Source organism: Schistocerca gregaria, chromosome 1, assembly GCF_023897955.1.
Source record: "Schistocerca gregaria isolate iqSchGreg1 chromosome 1, iqSchGreg1.2, whole genome shotgun sequence".
In the NCBI taxonomy this organism is placed as follows: domain Eukaryota; kingdom Metazoa; phylum Arthropoda; class Insecta; order Orthoptera; family Acrididae; genus Schistocerca; species Schistocerca gregaria.
Window position 1 is genome coordinate 269,052,137 of NC_064920.1, and position 19,353 is coordinate 269,071,489.

A 19,353-nucleotide genomic window follows, 5' to 3' on the forward strand; every position below is an offset into this window, starting at 1 on the left:
GTGCACAACAGAAGAATCGCGTTTTCCTCGGCAGACTGCTTATCCCTACGCCAGCCACCCTCCTGTTCGACAGTCGATGATATTTACTGTGGATATTCGATGCCCAGCTGGGATTAACGTACAGCGCTGCAAAGGTGCCGATCAAGTTCCATACATCCTTCATGTATTGTGAGGGGAATGAACGTTATGCGTCACAGAAAATTGGCCAGGGGCACAAAATGAACTTGTCTAAAGAAGTAAACATTCATGATACACTGTGTGGCAACAAGTTGGAATGTGGTCAACTAGAAACTAACATTGTATTTTCTACATGAAATTCTCTGATGTGAAATTCCCTTTTATTAATGCATGAAGTTAACTGAGAAAAAGATGTCCTATCACTAGTGAATAACCAAGACCTAGCAAATAATCACACTACTTGGTAAGTCCCATGACATGAGTAAGCTCATCTGAAATAGACTGTATTTTCGTTTTCTTTACTATCCAAGCAATCAAAGCATATTTTTCTTAGCAGTTAAGAGTTTTTGGAATGTAAACATCTTAAAAATTATTGGAATGAAAACATCTCAATATAACAGTGTTACGTGACGATGATGTGTTCATTATTGTGCTCTGTCTGCCAGACAGATATATATCCTCAGGAAAGTAAGTAAAGATATTAAATGCAATTATTTAAATGTAGATTTATTATTATTTAAATAATTATATATATATATAATTAATTAGAAGTATAATATATAATTATAATTATATATATCATTATATAATAATTAAATAATTAATGATTTAAGTATAGAGTACAGCTCAAGCTACACACTAAAATAAATGAATCTAGCTGTATAGTGTTAAGTTTCTAAACATAAGCCCACTTGTAGACAGCCAATAATAATTTCACACTTCAAATTAATGAGCATGTAAATCATGCTCCTGATGATGGTAGAAAGCTGCCGAAAAAATGTGCTAACAACCACTTAGTAAAATGTGACTGAAATAGTAAGAATGATTTAGAAAAAAGTCGGTTCTTATATGTGAATTTGCGGTAATCGAAATGTCCTAATGATCCATCCATTTTACGCCTTGAACAATAGAGAACCACGTTTCTTTGCTTTTTTCAAATTTATATGCTGAAAAAATGGCAATACTTATTCGTTACCTTCTGTGCACGCTGTAAAAGCGAGGTTCCACCGACTCGTGGTACATCAGGGTCAAAGGATTTCCTATAGCAACATAATCAATTTGTTCAAAGTATTCATTGTTAAATATAAAACAATCTGAGGAGAGGGCAAAAGACTACTTCGTCCCTGCAGGTATAGAGGCCTTTTTTAGTAGAATGAAGTCTCCCGGTTTCAGTGTTAACACCAATATTCGATATTCTACTCTTCATTAGGGCCAGTCTCGTGAATGCGCTGTCAGTCTTCGCCAGTACGTTACAACAACTCATCTGGAATTTAGTGGTAAGTGACGATCCTGTTGATACTGAATATGAGTTCTTCAGCAGAAACCCAGTTCTAGGCCGACTGATTGTTTTAAGAGATCACAATTTTTCCCTTTCCATCATTGGAAAAAAAAACTTTTGTCTCAAATTTATTGAATGTGACTGTTTCGGAGAACATAACAGTAAAGATATGGCTCCGCAATTACAAAAATAACAAGGAAAACTAGCAAAAATGCCTCTGAACTAATCCTTTTATTAAATGATTTCCGAAAGAGAAAGTGCACCTATAGATCATGTACTGTTGCTAAGTAATCAGAGGTTCTAGATGTTGAACGTGATCGAAAAATTTCCAGTTAAGTGATACGAATGTATATGAAAAATTTTTCGAAGTGCGCCATGTAACGGTTAAGTATTTGTAAGAATGAGAGATAAAAAAGAAATAAAAAGCCATAGGAGAAATTTTTCGCTAGGTATAGTTATGTGACGAAAGAGGACGTAGCAGCAGGAGCAATGTGCAATTCTACTTCTAAGAACCCTACCACAACAAAGGTCAAAAGTTAATTATGATTTGTAGTGTTGCTCACGCTGCTAAATATTGGATTTTCGGGCAACAACAAAGTTATATTATGTGGCAGGTGTCATTAGAGCCCAGTTAATAAACTCATTTCATGAAATAATGCATAAACTAAGCACTCATCTTTCCGTGTTTCCCACGCTGGTCTCGTTGCCAACACATGCCTCAACCGTCGAAAAATCTAGGTTGTGATGATTCAAAGCTCGGATACAAAGAGGCCTAGGTGTTATTCTGCGATATTCAAAAGTTTTATAGATGTGTTTCATAAACCATTCTTGAAGATTAAACTTTTGCAAGTTAGGACAATGGTGGTGTAAAAAAGTAGTCAGTGCTCCGAATTTAAGTTACACTTCTTTTTTATTACTTTTGTTGCAATATCACTTCTCTTCACAAAATAAAACATACTTGAAAATATCTTCCACACTGTTAAAGTTGACATTTTATAAACTGACTACAATTTGCGTCTTTCCGACATGTCCAAGACGTGACTCTCTAATAACAGCTTACGCGCACAAAAATCGGAGTTACAAATATGTCAAAGATCATAGTGACAAAAGAAAGAATTCAAATAAGAATAATATCATTGCAACATAAACATATCGATGTATCAATGTACCTCTACATTAATGAAATCAAATCTGAATGTTGGCTCAGAAATGAGTTAACTATTCTACAGAAACACTTTAGAATACTGCTGGTATCGAGAGGTTGAGGTGAGGTTCCGTAATTGTAGCATTACATATTCCAGCTACTTAAAAAGCCGTTACGTAGAAAAAGAGAACGATGCGAGAAGGAATGAGCCGGCACGAGTGGCATTACACCGGAAGCGGTCTATTGAGTTACTAGGCCCTGCTTGCGCCGAGCCTCAGATGGTTTATCCATTCATCACTAGAGAAGCCGGCCGCCCATTAACAAAGCTGTCTGCTGCCAAAATTGATTGATGAATCGTCTGCGCGGGCAGCAATCCATCTCGCACTGGGCTCGCGCCGGGCTCTGCCTAAGGGAACGGGCGCGGCTATTTCTCAGTTTGACGCGGAAGGCTGCAAATATCGCTCCTGAGAAACATAGCTGTCATAACAGGGTAATAAAAATTGCCTTACCAAAGGATATTATTTCAGTATTTTTCTTATCTATTTCATTTTATAACACAGTTAAGTAGCAGCCAGTGTGAACAAAGTTGAAAAATGTACATCCATTGAAATTTAAGTTAATTGCAGTATTAATCCTTTTCTAAGTAAATCGTTCACGTACGTTAGCAAACAGAAAATTTACTGTAGATTTCTCAGACATTCCATTATCCTGTGCAAAGTGTGTTCTTCTTTAATTTTTTGCTACAACACTCTTCTCATTCGTTGCGCTGTAATCATCTTGTATTCCAAAATGACACATGAAAGTAAGATTCACTTTGGAGTCATGTATTAAGAGGTGAACGGACATTACTTTACTTAGCCTGTTCTCAGTGTATGCATTTGCTTTGATGATATTGTTGCTTGGCATTATTATTCCATTTTATCTTTGCAGCACTCAAAATTCTCCAATTTTCGGCATATTAGTGAATGATCATAAACACTGTGTCGTTATCGCATATGCATGTTACTTTTGTGAATGACTACCTTTTCTTCAGTTACTTTTCACATGTATTGACAGTGTAGTGCAAGCAAAAACAGGTAACATTCCTGCATAAAAAAACCCTTACCTCTGCAGATTGCAATATATGTATGTATCATTTTAAAACCACGTTTATGCTGTCCTTGTCTGCTGCATACTGTTGTACCAGTATTTAAGGTATAATTTTCACTTACAACTATGCTTTAGATTACAGGATCAAGTTAATATATTTCTCTCTGTTTTAATGGCTATCTGACACACGAGACTGAACGTTGGAGTAAACTCGATCGTGACTAAAAATGAGACAAGTCTTTTAATGTTATTATGTGTGTGTTTTTAAGCATGTTCTATTACTCTGTCTCCTATCTTGTGTTTGTGTGTGTTTAATGTGTTATTCACACTTTGCAGTAGATTACGGGATTAAGTTAATGTGACTTAATAGGTAACTGTCTAACAGATAACAGACTCTGACATTTTAATTAAAATGTGACGCACTCATAACTTCTCGCACTCTTAGACCGCTTACAGATGTTCAGTACTAGTAAGTTGTGGTTTTGAATTGTTTACTTGGTTGAGAATAGATCACTATAAACACAAAGTAAAGTTATTAGTTAGAGTTGAGACAACGAGGACTCCCACAAGGAAACAGTCATGTATCCAATTACTTTGCCTTATTAATTGTAAGGTATTCGTCTGTATCGTAGGGATCAGGATTATGATTACACAGATCAGAGATGTCGCAGTGGTTCAGAAACTGGATTTGTAATCTGGTTGCCCCATTTAACCATCCAGATTTAGCCACTCACTTTCCATATCGCTTAGGATGTTTTCGGAAAACTCATGACCGATGTACTTCCACTTCTGTCATAAAGCCGAGATCATCCTCCATTTCCCATTACTTAGTTGTTGAGATGTTGCACCCTAATCTTCCTTCCATTCTCGTTTATGTTCAACGTACTGAGTTAAAGTTTTGCAAAAGTTCTCTACCTACTTGAATGACATCACGCCCACATCGAATCACTTACATTGTTGTAACATGTCCTCGGTCACTAAATCACTATGGAGAGATTTGGGACTGAACTCCTTGGAAAGCAATGAATCTATTAGTGTCTGACCAACACAAGGCGCTCTGTAGCGTTGACAGGATACATCCGCCTACTACTGCGTCGTAGCAGTCCACGGCAGTCATGTTGCTGTCTTGACGAAGAAATTTACTTGACCTGAACCCTATGGAACACTATATGGAAAGCTATAGAACAACAGCTCAGCTTCCACAAAATACCAATCAGTAATTTGCGGGAATTGTGTGACATCTGCGTTGACATTTAGTGAGACATACCTCCGGAATAGTACCAGAGACTTGACGAATTCATACCACAAAGAACCGCTGCAGTTTTACGTTCGAAAAAGCAACCAACACGTTAATACACAGGTTACCCTAATGTGTTGGCTCATCAGTGTTCTCTATAACCAGTTATCTTACTAACTGTAATGGGGAATTACCAGGATTAGGAAAATGCCATGGCAGGACTAAGCTCCTTCAATTAACATCATTTATCCTTTGATAACAAATATTTATTTTTCAAAGCAACAACAAGTCCCTTTTAAGAAAAACAGACAGGAAAATTCATAGTTAATGGCCATGTTAAATTTACGAACATTAAAATCGTTCGAAATAGTGGATAACGCTGTTACTGAATTACAATAATACCTAAAAGTGGTCTTAAACAAGATGCAACATGATAAGACCATAACAATGCATGCTTTCAAAAAAATTTAAATAAACCAGAAAAATATTTAAAACTGAGCTCTACATAAATTTCTGTAAGTGATCTCAAAACGAAGACACTAGGCAGGTCCCCGAAAGATAAATATTAACTAGTTAACAAAATCTAACAGTTCTCCTTTACGGCTTACCCAATGGGTTTACACAAAAAATTTAAAAACAAAGTTGCTATGCGCTTTAAACCGACCAATGACATTAAAGGGAATATTCTCTGTGCGAAGCCTATTAATCAGATAACGTAAGGTACTCAAGGTACTGAATTTCAGCACAGACAGTCGAGACACGCGACTGCAAAAAAGCAGCAAGTACATCTCTCACTTTGTAGACCAGTGCTCCTAGCATTAGAAATGTTACCCATCATTCTTGGTACATCGTCTCTCCAATAAAGTTTCCATCTCCTAGCTTCTGCGAGTCAAATTAAGTCTCTTTACGCAGACTGGGTGCTGAAGTTTTTGTTAGTCTTTACCGCCATACCTATACATTAACGCATATTATGGTGCTCCCAGAAATTCTCCATGATATTCATGTCTAGAGAGACACTATGAGCCAAACATCAAACATAGACCAAAATTATTTACACTACAGGCCATTAAAGTTGCTACACCAAGAAGAAATGCAGATGATGAACGGATATTCATTGGACAAATATATTATACTAGAACTAACATGTGATTACATTCTCACTAAATTTGGGTGCATAGAGCGTGAGAAATCAGTACCCAGAACAACTACCTCTGGCCGTAATAACAGCCATGATACGCCTGGGCATTGAGTCAAACAGAGGTTCGATGGCGTGTTCAGGTACAGCTGCCCATGCAGCTTCAACACGATACGACAGTCCATCAAGTGTAGGGACTGGCGTATTGTGACGAGTCAGTTGCACGGCCAACATTGACAAGACGTTTTGCATTGGTGAGAGATCTGGAGAATGTGCTGACCAGGGCAGCAGTCGAACATTTTCTATATCCAGAAATGCCCATTCAAGACCTGAAACATGCGGTCGTGCATTACCCTGCTGAAATGTACGGTTTCGCATGGATTGAGTGAAGGGTAGAGCCACGGGTCGTATCACATCTGAAATGAAACATCCACTGTTAAAAGTGCCGTCAATGCGAACAAGAGGTGACGTGTAGCCGATGGCACCCCATTCCATCACGCAGGGTGATACGCCAGTATGGCGATGACGAATACACGCGTCCAATGTGCATTCACCGCGATGTCGCCAAACACGGATGCGACCATCATGATGCTCTAAACAGAACCTGGATTCATCCCAAAAAATGACGTTTTGCCATTCGTTCACGCAGGTTCGTCGTTGAGTACACCATCGCAGGCGCACCTGTCTGTGATGCAGCGTCAAGTGTAACCGCAGCCATGGTCTCCGAGCTGATGGTCCATGCTGCTCCAAACCTCGTCGAACTGTTCGTACAGATGGATGTTGTCTTGCCAACGACCCCATGTGTTGACTCAGGGATCGACACGTGGCTGCACAATCCGTTTCAGCCATGCGGATAAGATTCCTATAATCTACACTGCTAGTAATACGAGGCCGTTGGGATCCAGCACGGCGTTCCGTATTACCCTCCTGAACTCATCGATTCCATATGCTGCTAACACTCATTGTATCTCGACCAAGGCTACAATCCGACCTTTATCAAAGGCGGAAACGTAATCGTACGCATTTCTCCTACTTACACGAGGCATAACAACAATGTTTCACCAGGCGACGCAGGTCAACTGCCGTTTGTGTCTGAGAAATCGGTTGGAAACTTTCCTCATGTCAGCACGTTGTATGTGTCCCCACCGGCGCCAACTTTGTGTGAATGCCCTGAAAAGCTAATCATTTGCATATCACAGCATCTTCTTCCTGTCGGTTAAATTTCTCATATGTAGCATGTCATCTTCGTGGTGTAGCAATTTTAATGGCCAAAGTGTTTTACCGATATTGCCTGAATTATGCTCACTTCTTCTCACATGCAAAAGTTGAAATTCGAAATTATACTGCCGCGTATCCCAACTCATATTATATCTTATAAAACTGTCTTTCCACAGTACAACATTATCTATCTTTTTATGAGTTTCTGTACTTGTTAGGATTGTTTCGAAACGGAAATTAAGTACAAAATTTGATTACGCAGTTGACAGAATAGAGAAGAAACTGTATTCATTAATTCTCAGATTTAAATTGCATTGCAACATTGAACAAAATGAAAGCGGGAAGTGTTTAAATTTTTCGACTTTTCAGATGCTACGTTTTGGTGAGCAAGGTGAAATACTCCTTTGATGGAAGCAACACTACATTAATATTTATAATATAAAATGTAAACAAGTTCTATATTTAATTACCTATTATAAATAGTTAACGCAGCATTCATAATTATGTGATCCAACGATTTAAGGCAAAATATCTTAATAGTAAATCAGGACATTTATTACAATTGTCTTGTGTAGTGACCTTCAGCCCAAAAGTTGGTTTGATGTAGCTCTCCGAGCTACTGTATCATTTGCTTGCCTCTTTATCTCTGAATATATAATGCAGTGTACAGCCATCTGAATCTGCTTATCGTATTCATTTTTTGATCTCACTCCATGATTTTGATGCCCTCTACACCTCCCTCCAATAATAAATTGGTGATCCCTTCATGTCTCATAATGTGTCCTATCAACTGAGCATTCTTTTACTGAAGTTGTGTCACAATTATGTCTGTATCCGCAACTCTGTTCAGTACCTCCTCATTAGTTCTTGGCTAAAATATTTACTGTCCATGTTTCACTTTCGTACATGGCTACACTGTATACAAATACCTTCACTTAAATCTATGTTCTATGTTAACAAATTACTCTCCTTTAGAAACGCTTTAGTTGCCACTGCCACTCTACATGTTGCATCCTCTCTACTTTGGTCACCATCAGTTCCTTTGATGGCTAAATAGTAAAACTCGTCTACTACTTTTCAAGTCTCATTTCCTAGTGGCATTCTCTCAGAATCATCCGATTTAATTTGACTAGATTATATTTCCTTTGCTGTCTCTGACAGATCTTACGGGATTACAGTGTCGTCGGCAAACTTTAAAGCCTGCATTTGTTCTCCATGAACTTCAATTCATCATTCAAATTTTTCTTTGATTTCCTGTACTGCTCGTTCAGTGTCCAAACTGAATAACGGCTAGGCTACAACCCTTTTTCTGTCGCTTCTCAACCACTGTTTCCCTTTTATATCTCTTGGCTCTTATGACTGCTGTCTGATTTCCGTACAAGTCGTGAAAAGCTTTTAGCTCCTTTTATAAAACACCTGGTATATTCAGAATTTCATTACTAGTATTTTAGTCAACACTTCGAATTTTTATTTAAGTCTAAAATGCTGTAAACCTAAGTGTACCTTTCTTTACTCTAAGAGAAGTCATAGGCTAAGTATAGGCTCGCGTGTTCCTACAAATCACTTTAATTCAAACTGATATTCACCAAGATCAGCTTCTACAAGTTATTACATTCTTCTGCACAAAATTCACATTAGTATTTTGCAATCATGATTTGTCAGACTGATAGCTCAGTAACATGCACACCGGACAAGACAAGATTTGTCTGTTACTGGAATTGTTAAATTCTTCTTAAAGTCTGAAAATACGTCATCTGTGTTAGTAATCTTGCACACCAGATGGAATAGTTTTTTCTTCCTTTTTTTAATTTTTACTTATGAGTTCTGATCTCTTTGAAGCCGTTTGTTAGAAGCCGTTAGGCTTTTTTATGGCAGTAGATGTTAGCAACTCCCGTTCTACAGAAAATAGCTCCTTTTGATTTGCTTTCCAAGTCTGTGCGGAGAGCTCTTGTAATTTAATGTGCAAAGTTAGTAAAGCTTTTGTGGAAAGTGTATGAACCTCCAATCAAAACTTTTACCGTGGTTTTATCATGCCGAAAGGATTTGTAGACCAACAAGAATAAATTGCTTCAGGCAGTTTCTGGTGTATTTTATAACAGCTAATGGAGAACGCCTAACTGAACTTCCAAACAATGTTTTACTTCGAAACAAATGCAAATAAAAATTAAGAAAAATCATTGCGTGTAGCACGAACTTTATACATTCCTTCGTAGTTGCCCATGAAGACCGTAAGCGTCCAACAGCAGAAAGTAAATTAAAACGAAGGCAGGTTTGATGGATTAGTTTCTCCTATCTGTCGACGTAGATGTTGTTAGAGATGGTACAGTTGCCCATTTGTGAGATGTGGAACAAAGTGCTCGCTGCGATTTATTTAAAAAGCTTTCCGCGGAGTGTGTGAATGCAGTGAAATTGAAAGATATCAACAATGTGAATTTTGTTTCTACCAAACAAAATAGAGAAACCTGTTTTCCACCACACACTTTGATTTGCGAAGTATGTTCACTTTCACATATTTAGTCCCGCAAACGTGATTTTGACTTACTGGATGGAAATAGTATTATTGTTTTAATGTGTATAAACGAACAGCAGATTATCTGTGGCAGGACCTGCTCTGAAGTTTTAATTTCCTACTTTTCGGGTGCAGTCGCACTAGTTTTTGGCTTAAGAGCATCATATTTCGTCCCTTTTAGTGTTCCCTACCTCAGTCGAGACAAACGGAACCTCTATAGGTTCGGTTTATAGTCCGTGTTTTCGTCTTTCTTTTTATCTGTTTCTTCGACTGTTAAAACCGTTTTTCATCAGGAACGGCTGTATGTAACATATTGAAATTATGTTGAGGTGTGCAGTGGCTTGGCGGTGTACAAAATTAAGGGTTACATGTGAATGCAGTCTAAAAGTCAGCCTATTTATCTCCCATATTTTACTACTCAGAAACTCACTCATCGAAACCTACAAGGCACTTTTCGTTGGACTAGAATCACTTAATTTTGCCAGAAGTAGGGTTATACTGTACAGCTAAAGGAAAAAGAAATCCAAAACTTGTGAATCTGTAAGTATACCACACGATAAAGTTTTTTGTTAGTTGTTATCCAAAGTCAAATTTAAAATTGAAGCAATCGGCAGTTTTGCATTCAGGCTTACTCGGTCGGAGCGGTACAAGTCAAGCATGGGCAACAAATGATATTACTCCTCTTATGAATGCGTTTCGGAATTTATACGTCAGACAGACATCCAGGAACGACTAATGAACGTAGATACGGTGTTTTACATACAACTTGAAAAGCCATGTCTACATTCCGGGATATCTGATGACAGCTGAATTCCAAAAATTGTCACATGAACAAAAAAGTAATTCCATGCCTGACGTTTCACTTTTACCGTTACGAACCAGCCATCGTGAATGGAGACTGCTGTTTATTATAATAATGGTCGTCTGCCTCCTGCATGAATTTGCACGTCTTGGAATCCGAACAGCCGATATCTAGCCAGTGTCAATGTCGATAACAGGTAGTAATGGTCGAGATTCTCGATTCCCGCACTGGGTGAACTGTCTGCATACGTAATTAAGCTCCTGCGGAATCGTCAGTGGGCGAGTTCTACTCGCACCTGGCCGATTTTATGATTTAGATTGTCTCAAAAAATTGTTCAAATGGCTCTGAGCACTATGGGACTTAACATCTGAGGTCATCAGTCCTCTAGAACTTAGAACAGTCGGGTGGCCGAGCGGTTCTAGGCGCTACAGTCTGGAACAGCACGACCGCTACGGACGCAGGTTCGAATCCTGCCTCGGGCATGGATGTGTGTGATGTCCTTAGGTTAGTTGGGTTTAAGTAGTTCTAAGTTCTAGGGGACTGATGACCTCAGAAGTTTTGTCCCATAGTGCTCAGAGCGATTTTTGAACTTTACTTAAACCTAACTAACCTAAAGACATCATACACGTCCATGCCTGAGGCAGGATTCGAACCTGCGACCGTAGCGGTCTCGCGTTTCCCGACTGAAGCGCCTAGAACCGCTCGGCCACAGCAGCCGGCCTAGATTGACTCATTTCGTATAGTGTGAGATAACTGAAGAAAAGGATTTCTGCCTCAAGAAATGCTTACAGTTGCAAGATCGAGACTGTACTTGCCAATACAAGTCGATTATCTCTTCCCACTATAATAAATGTATTCGCAGTGGCGAATATGGACAGTCATCAGCTGCATAATGGAATGACGGCAACGAAAATTTGTGTCGCAGCGGCACTGGAACCCGGATTTCCCGTTTATCGCGAGTGGTCTCCTTATCGTTTGGGTGTCCCAACACTAATCACGGCCACACCCAAACTTCCATGTGTCGTCCATCATTTGTCTGCAACCTCATTATGTGTATAACCCGTACTGGGGAGACATTTTACTTGAAAGGCGATTGCCCGTTGTTGGCGGATATATACGATATAGCGATATAATGAAACTGAAATCTGGTTCCGCGGGACAGAGCTAATCAGGGCTTGGTTGTGGTAAGGGGCAGTTATCAGTTACTGTAAGTTGCACAAAGCACACAAATTTTACTTTTGTAAAAAACACTTAATCAGAAATGCTCTTAAAAGGAATCTAAAACAGTACGGCTGAAGGCCCCAACACAAGTTATTAAAATTGCTTCAAGGAATACACACGGCTGAAGGCCTTAGTTAAAAAAAGAAAATTAATTTACGTAAAAGCTGGGCTGAAGGGTTAAGGCCTGAATAAGAAAGATTTGAAATAGAGCAAACTCTTCTTTTTTTTAATAAAAAAAAAAGTTTTAAACAAATCAATCTTGAAACGTTAATTTAAGTCGGCTGAAGGACTTACTTTAAAATTAAAACAAACTAAATTAATAGACAGCTGATGGTTTTATCTTAAAATATTTCACGTAAAGTTCGGCTGAAGGCCACACACAGTAATTAAGACTAATAGAAGATCTCAATTTAAAACAACAGAACAGTGGTGATTAGAAGTGCTCCAAGGGTCGGCTTGAGGAGGTAACTCTAACATAAGTTTAGGTGAGACAGGCAGTCAAACGTAATAATAAATAATCGGGTGAAAACCCGACCCAGAGACGACCAAAAACCTAATCAATTCCCTTGCGCCCGACCAACGGCGCGTCAACGGAAAATGTCAGCCGAGGACGAAGATACCAGCAGCACTACGTTCTCAAATATTTGCGTCTAAATACAGGCAAGGCACAATAACCACTCAAAAATATTAACGAACACCAAAGGCCGGGCCGGACAGCATCAACACGGCGAGGAAACAGACACTAGCTGCTCTGACCCAACCGACCGACTGCCTTAATCAGTACGCAGACAGCAATCATAACTGCTCAGTGGAAATCACAGAAACTACACACAGTTCCACGCAAACATTTGCACCAAGAACTCTGACAGTACTGAAACCAATCACTGTGGAACTACAAGCAGAAATCACAAGTCGACGCACACAGAGTTTCCATGAGCGGTCGGCGACCAAATACACATCGTCCGATGAGACGACCTACCAAACGACCAACCAACGGTCGTTCCCGCTCCAGTCTCCTTCCCGTCCGACAGTACATGTGTGTCGTCAGCGGTCGGTGAGTACTGGCTATCCGCGCCTGACTGGCGCACTGTCCCATATATTATTTTTTTCCTTTATTTATTTTCAATAAAGGCTGGCAGCAGCTTAGTACGCTGCTCTACTACCTACAGACTTTTTATTTTAAAAACGGAAGAAGAAAAGAAACAAGGAAAAGAGGCGATAAATCGGTGATGTAAAGTGTAAAATGGCGGAAAAATGCGGAAGTTAAAACGGAAAGCAAAAGGGGTAGGCAATGTTAATAAAATACATTGCAATCAGACAAGTAACATAGTACACAGACAATTAAAAAACACGGCGACAGTCTGGTTTCTGTTCGCTCGAGAGATAGTACGACAGTGCACTTATCGATAAGCGCTGCTGCTGCCACTCGTGGGCAAGCAAACCAGCAACTTAGTGACGCCAGTAAATCAAATAAGGAAAGAGGTGACAGTACCCTAAAGACAAGATGACAAACAATAAACGGCATGAACACGTGCCGCGCACGGCTCAGGAATAATGACAATGAAAATTTGTGCCCGACCAGGACTCGAATCCCGGATTTCCCGCTCGTCGCGTGCAGTCGCCTTACCATTTGGGTACCCGAGCACAACTCACAGCCAGACCCAAACTTCTGTAAATCGTCAACGGCGTCTACAATCTGTACTCGTACATCCATTATGCGTATTCCTGTAGAGGAAACTTTGCATCGTAATTCGGAATAGCACAGGCGCTACAGTATCGTATTTCACCGCCGACACAGGGCAAGCGACCTACAAGTAAATGGTCTCCCCTGTATGGGAATTTGGTTGACGACGTATGGAAGTTCCAGTCTGTCCATGAGTTGTGCTTGAATGACCAAATTATGAAGCAACCGCTCGCGATAACCAGGAAATCTGTGTCCCAGCGCAAATTTTCGTTGTCGTCATTCCTTCAGACAGCTAATGGTCGTCCATATAGATAATAGAGTGTCAAGCTCACGTAGAAAGCACTACGTCTACGTGATTACTCCGCAATTCACATTTAAGTGCTTGACAGACGGTTCATCGAACCACAATTATACTATCTCTCTACCATTCCACTCCCTAACAGCGCGCGGGAAAAACGAACACCTAACCCTTTCTGTTTGAGCTCTGATTTCCCGTATTTTATTTTGATGATCATTCCTACCTATGTAGGTTGGGCTCAACAAAATATTTTCGCATTCGGAAGAGAAAGTTGGTGACTGAAATTTCGTAAAAAGATCTCGCCGCGACGAAAAGCGTCTTTGCTGTAATGACTTCCATCCCAATTCGCGTATCATATCTGCCACACTCTCTTCCCTATTACGTGATAATACAAAACGAGCTGCCCTTTTTTGCACCCTTTCGATGTCCTCTGTCAATCCCACCTGGTAAGGGTCCCACACCGCGCAGCAATATTCTAACAGAGGACGAACGAGTGTAGTGTAAGCTATCTCTTTAGTGAACTTGATGCATCTTCTAAGTGTCCTGCCAATGAAACGCAACCTTTGGCTCGCCTTCCCCACAATATGATCTATGTGGTCTTTCGAACTGAAGTTGTTCGTAATTTTAACACCCAGGTACTTAGTTGAATTGACAGCCTTGAGAAATATACTATTTATCGAGTAATCGAATTCCATCGGATTTCTTTTGGAACTCATGTGGATCACCTCACACTTTTCGTTATTTAGCGTCAACTGCCACCTGCCACACAATACAGCAATCTTTTCTAAATCACTTTGCAACTGATACTGGTCTTTAGATGACCTTACCAGACGGTAAATTACAGCATCATCTGCGAACCCCCCCCCCCCCCCCCCCCATGAACGATGGACCTTGCGTTGGTGGGGAGGCTTGCATGCCTCAGCGATACAGATGGCCGTACCGTAGGTGCAACCACAACGGAGGGGTATCTGTTGAGAGGCCAGACAAACGTGTGGTTCCTGAAGAGGGGCAGCAGCCTTTTCAGTAGTTGCAGGGGCAACAATCCGGATGATTGACTGATCTGGCCTTGCAACATTAACCGAAACGGCCTTGCTGTGCTGGTACTGCGAACGGCTGAAAGCAAGGGGAAACTACAGCCGTAATTTTTCCCGAGTACATACAGCTTTACTGTATGATTAAATGATGATGGCGTCCTCTTGGGTAAAATATTCCGGAGGTAAAATAGTCCCCCATTCAGATCTCCGGGCGGGGACTACTCAAGAGGATGTCGTTATCAGGAGAAAGAAAACTGGCGTTCTACGGATCGGAGCGTGGAATGTCAGATCCCTTAATCGGGCAGGTAGGTTAGAAAATTTAAAAAGGGAAATGGAGAGGTTAAAGTTAGATATAGTGGGAATTAGTAAAGTTCGGTGGCAGGAGGAACAAGACTTCTGGTCAGGTGACTACAAGGTTATAAACACAAAATCAAATAGGGGTAATGCAGGAGTAGGTTTAATAATGAATAGGAAAATAGGAATGCGGGTAAGCTACTACAAACAGCATAGTGAACACATTATTGTGGCCAAGATAGATACGAAGCCCACACCTACTACAGTAGTACAAGTTTATATGCCAACTAGCTCTGCAGATCACGAAGAAATTGAAGAAATGTACGATGAAATAAAAGAAATTATTCAGATAGTGAAGGGAGACGAAAATTTAATAGTCATGGGTGACTGAAATTCTAGTGTAGGAAAAGGGAGAGAAGGAAACATAGTAGGTGGATATGGATTGGGGCTAAGAAATGAAAGACGAAGCCGCCTAGTAGAATTCTGCACAGAGCACAACTTAATAATAGCTAATACTTGGTTTAAGAATCCTGAAAGAAGGTTGTATACATGGAAGAACCCTGGAGATACTAAAAGGTATCAGATAGATTATATAATGGTAAGACAGAGATTTAGGAACCAGGTTTTAAGTTGTAAGACATTTCCAGGGGCAGATGTGGACTCTGACCACAATCTATTGGTTATGACCTGTAGATTAAAAAAGTGGGAATTTAAGGAGATGGGACCTGGACAAACTGAAAGAACCAGTGGTTGTACAGAGTTTCAGGGAGAGCATAAGGGAACAATTGACAGGAATAGGGGAAAGAAATACAGTGGAAGAAGAATGGGTAGCTCTGAGGGATGAAGTAGTGAAGGCAGCAGAGGATAAAGTAGGTAAAAAGACGAGGGCTGCTAGAAATCCTTGGGTAACAGAAGAAATATTAAATTTAATTGATGAAAGGAGAAAATATAAAAATGCAGTAAATGAAGCAGGCAAAAAGGAATACAAACGTCTCAAAAATGAGATCGACAGGAAGTGCAAAATGGCTAACCATGGATGGCTAGAGGACAACTGTAAGGATGTAGAAGCTTATCTCACAAGGGGTAAGATAGATACTGCCTACAGGAAAATTAAAGAGATCTTTGGAGAGAAGAGAACAACGTGTATGAATATCAAGAGCTCAGATGGCAACCCAGTTCTAAGCAAAGAAAGGAAGGCAGAAAGGTGGAAGGAGTATATAGAAGGTTTATACAAGGGCGATGCACTTGAGGACAATATTATGGAAATGGAAGAGGATGTAGATGAAGACGAAATGGGAGATACGATACTGCGTGATGAGTTTGACAGAGCACTGAAAGACCTGAGCCGAAACAAGGCCCCCGGAGTAGACAACATTCCATTAGAACTACTGACGGCCTTGGGAGAGCCAGTCATGACAAAACTCTACCAGCTGGTGAGCAAGATGTATGAGACAGGCGAAATACCCTCAGACTTCAAGAAGAATATAATAATTCCAATCCCAAAGAGAGCAGGTGCTGACAGATGTGAAAATTACCGAACTATCAGTTTAATAAGTCACAGCTGCAAAATACTAACGCTAATTCTTTACAGACGAATGGAAAAACTGGTAGATGCGGACCTCGGGGAGGATCAGTTTGGATTCCGTAGAAATGTTGGAACACGTGAGGCAATACTGACCTTATGACCTATCTTAGAAGAAAGATTAAGAAAAGGCAAACCTACGTTTCTAGCATTTGTAGACTTAGAGAAAGCTTTTGACAATGTTGACTGGAATAGTCTTTTTCAAATTCTAAAGGTGGCAGGGGTAAAATACAGGGAGTGAAAGGCTATTTACAATTTTGTACAGAAATCAGATGGCGGTCATAAGAGTCGAGGGGCATGAAAGGAAAGCAGTGGTTGGGAAAGGAGTGAGACAGGGTTGTAGCCTCTCCCCGATGTTATTCAATCTGTATATTGAGCAAGCAGTAAAGGAAACAAAAGAAAAATTTCGAGTAGGTATTAAAATTCATGGAGAAGAAGTAAAAACTTTGAGATTCGCCGATGACATTGTAATTCTGTCAGAGACGGCAATGGACTTGGAAGAGTAGTTGAACGGAATGGACAGTGTCTTGAAAGGAGGATATAAGATGAACATCAACAAAAGCAAAACGAGGATAATGGAATGTAGTCAAATTAAATCGGGTGATGCTGAGGGAATTAGATTAGGAAATGAGACACTTAAAGTAGTAAAGGAGTTTTGCTATTTAGGAAGTAAAATAACTGATGATGGTCGAAGTAGAGAGGATATAAAATGTAGACTGGCAACGGCAAGGAAAGCGTTTCTGAAGAAGAGAAATTTGTTAACTTCGAATATAGATTTATGTATCAGGAAGTCGTTTCTGAAACTATTTGTTTGGAGTGTAGCCATGTATGGAAGTGAAACATGGACGATAACTATTTTGGACAAGAAGAGAATAGAAGCTTTCGAAATGTGGTGCTACAGAAGAATACTGAGGATAAGGGGGATAGATCACGTAACTAATGAGGAGGTATTGAACAGGATGGGGGAGAAGAGAAGTTTGTGGCACAACTTGACTAGAAGAAGGGATCGGTTAGTAGGACATGTGTTGAGGCATCAAGGGATCACAAATTTAGCATTGGAGGGCAGCGTGGAGGGTAAAAATCGTAGAGAGAGACCGAGAGATTAGTACACTAAGCAGATTCAGAAGGATGTAGGTTGCAGTAGGTACTGGGTGATGAAGAAGCTTGCACAGGATAGAGTAGCATGGAGAGCTGCATCAAACCAGTCTCAGGACTGAAGACAACAACAACAACAACAACAACAACAACATCTGCAAACAACCTAAGAGAACTACTCAGATTACCCAGGTCATTTATATATACCAGGAACAGCAGAGGTCCCAGGACGCTTCCCTGGGGAACATCTGATATTACTTCAGTTTTACTCGATGATTTGCCGTCTATTACTACGAACTGCGACCTTCCAAACAGGAAATCATTGATGCTCAAGTCGTTATAGGCACTGAAAGCTCGATAAAGTCGGAGATAGGTTCAGCCGAAATTTTTGCGAAGGACTCAACGGGGCTCAGAAAGGATAGACTAAACACAGTTGTCTATGAGATGTTTGCTGCTGTTAGAAGTAATTTATCTCGCAAAGAAATTGAAGTACTTAGTCACAGCTAATTAATGTGGATAGAGGTTATCCGTGGCAACCGAAATAAAATAATAACTGGGTCCTTTTATAAAGCTCTTAACTCAGATGATGCTGAAAGGTCCTAAGAAAACTTGAGTCTAATTTCAAACGTTTACCCGACTCATTCAATTATAGTTGGTAGTAGTACAATTTAACCTCGATACGTTACCGAAAGTACTTGTTTAAATCTGGAGGTACGAATGAAACATCATCTAAAATTGTGCAAACGCATTCTCTGAAAATTATTTCGAGCACTTATTTCATAAGCTCACTCGGACAGTAAATCGTTGTGAAAATACTCTTGACCTCTTAGCAACAAATAATCGTGCGCCAATAACGGGCATTAAAACAGATACAGGGATTAGTGAACACAGGGTTGTCGTAGCGAAACTGAATAGCGTACCCCCCCCCCCCCCCCCAATTCTTCTAAAATAAACAAAAAATGTACTTAATCAAAAGAGCAGATAAAAATTCGCTTGACGTCTTCCGGAGAGAAAATCCTCACTCCTTCCAAATTAACCATGTAAGTGTAGACCAGATATGGCTTGAATACAAAGAAATAGTCTCTACATCACTTCAAAGATTTATACCAAATAAATTAACAAACGATGGTGCTGATCCTTATTGGTACACAAAACAGCAGAAAACTGTTGCAGAAACAGGGCAGAAAATATGAGAAATTTAAACAAACGTAAAAAAACACCAAGATTGGCCATCTGTTACAGAAGCTCGAAATGTAGAGCAGAGTGCAATGCGACATGCTTGTAATAATTTCCACAAAGAAACTTTAACTCGAAACATGGCAGAAAATCCAAAGAGATTCTGGTCATATGTAAATTATGCTAGTAGCAAGACACAATCTGTGAACCGCGCGGGGTAAATGCGTGGTTTCAGGCGCCTTGCACGATTCACGCGGCTCGGCCCGACGGAGGTTCGAGTCTTCCGTCGGGTATGCGTGTGTGTTAGCGTCAGTTAGTTTAAGTTATATTAAGTAGTGTGAAAGCCTAGGCACCGATGACCCCAACAGTTTGGTCCCAT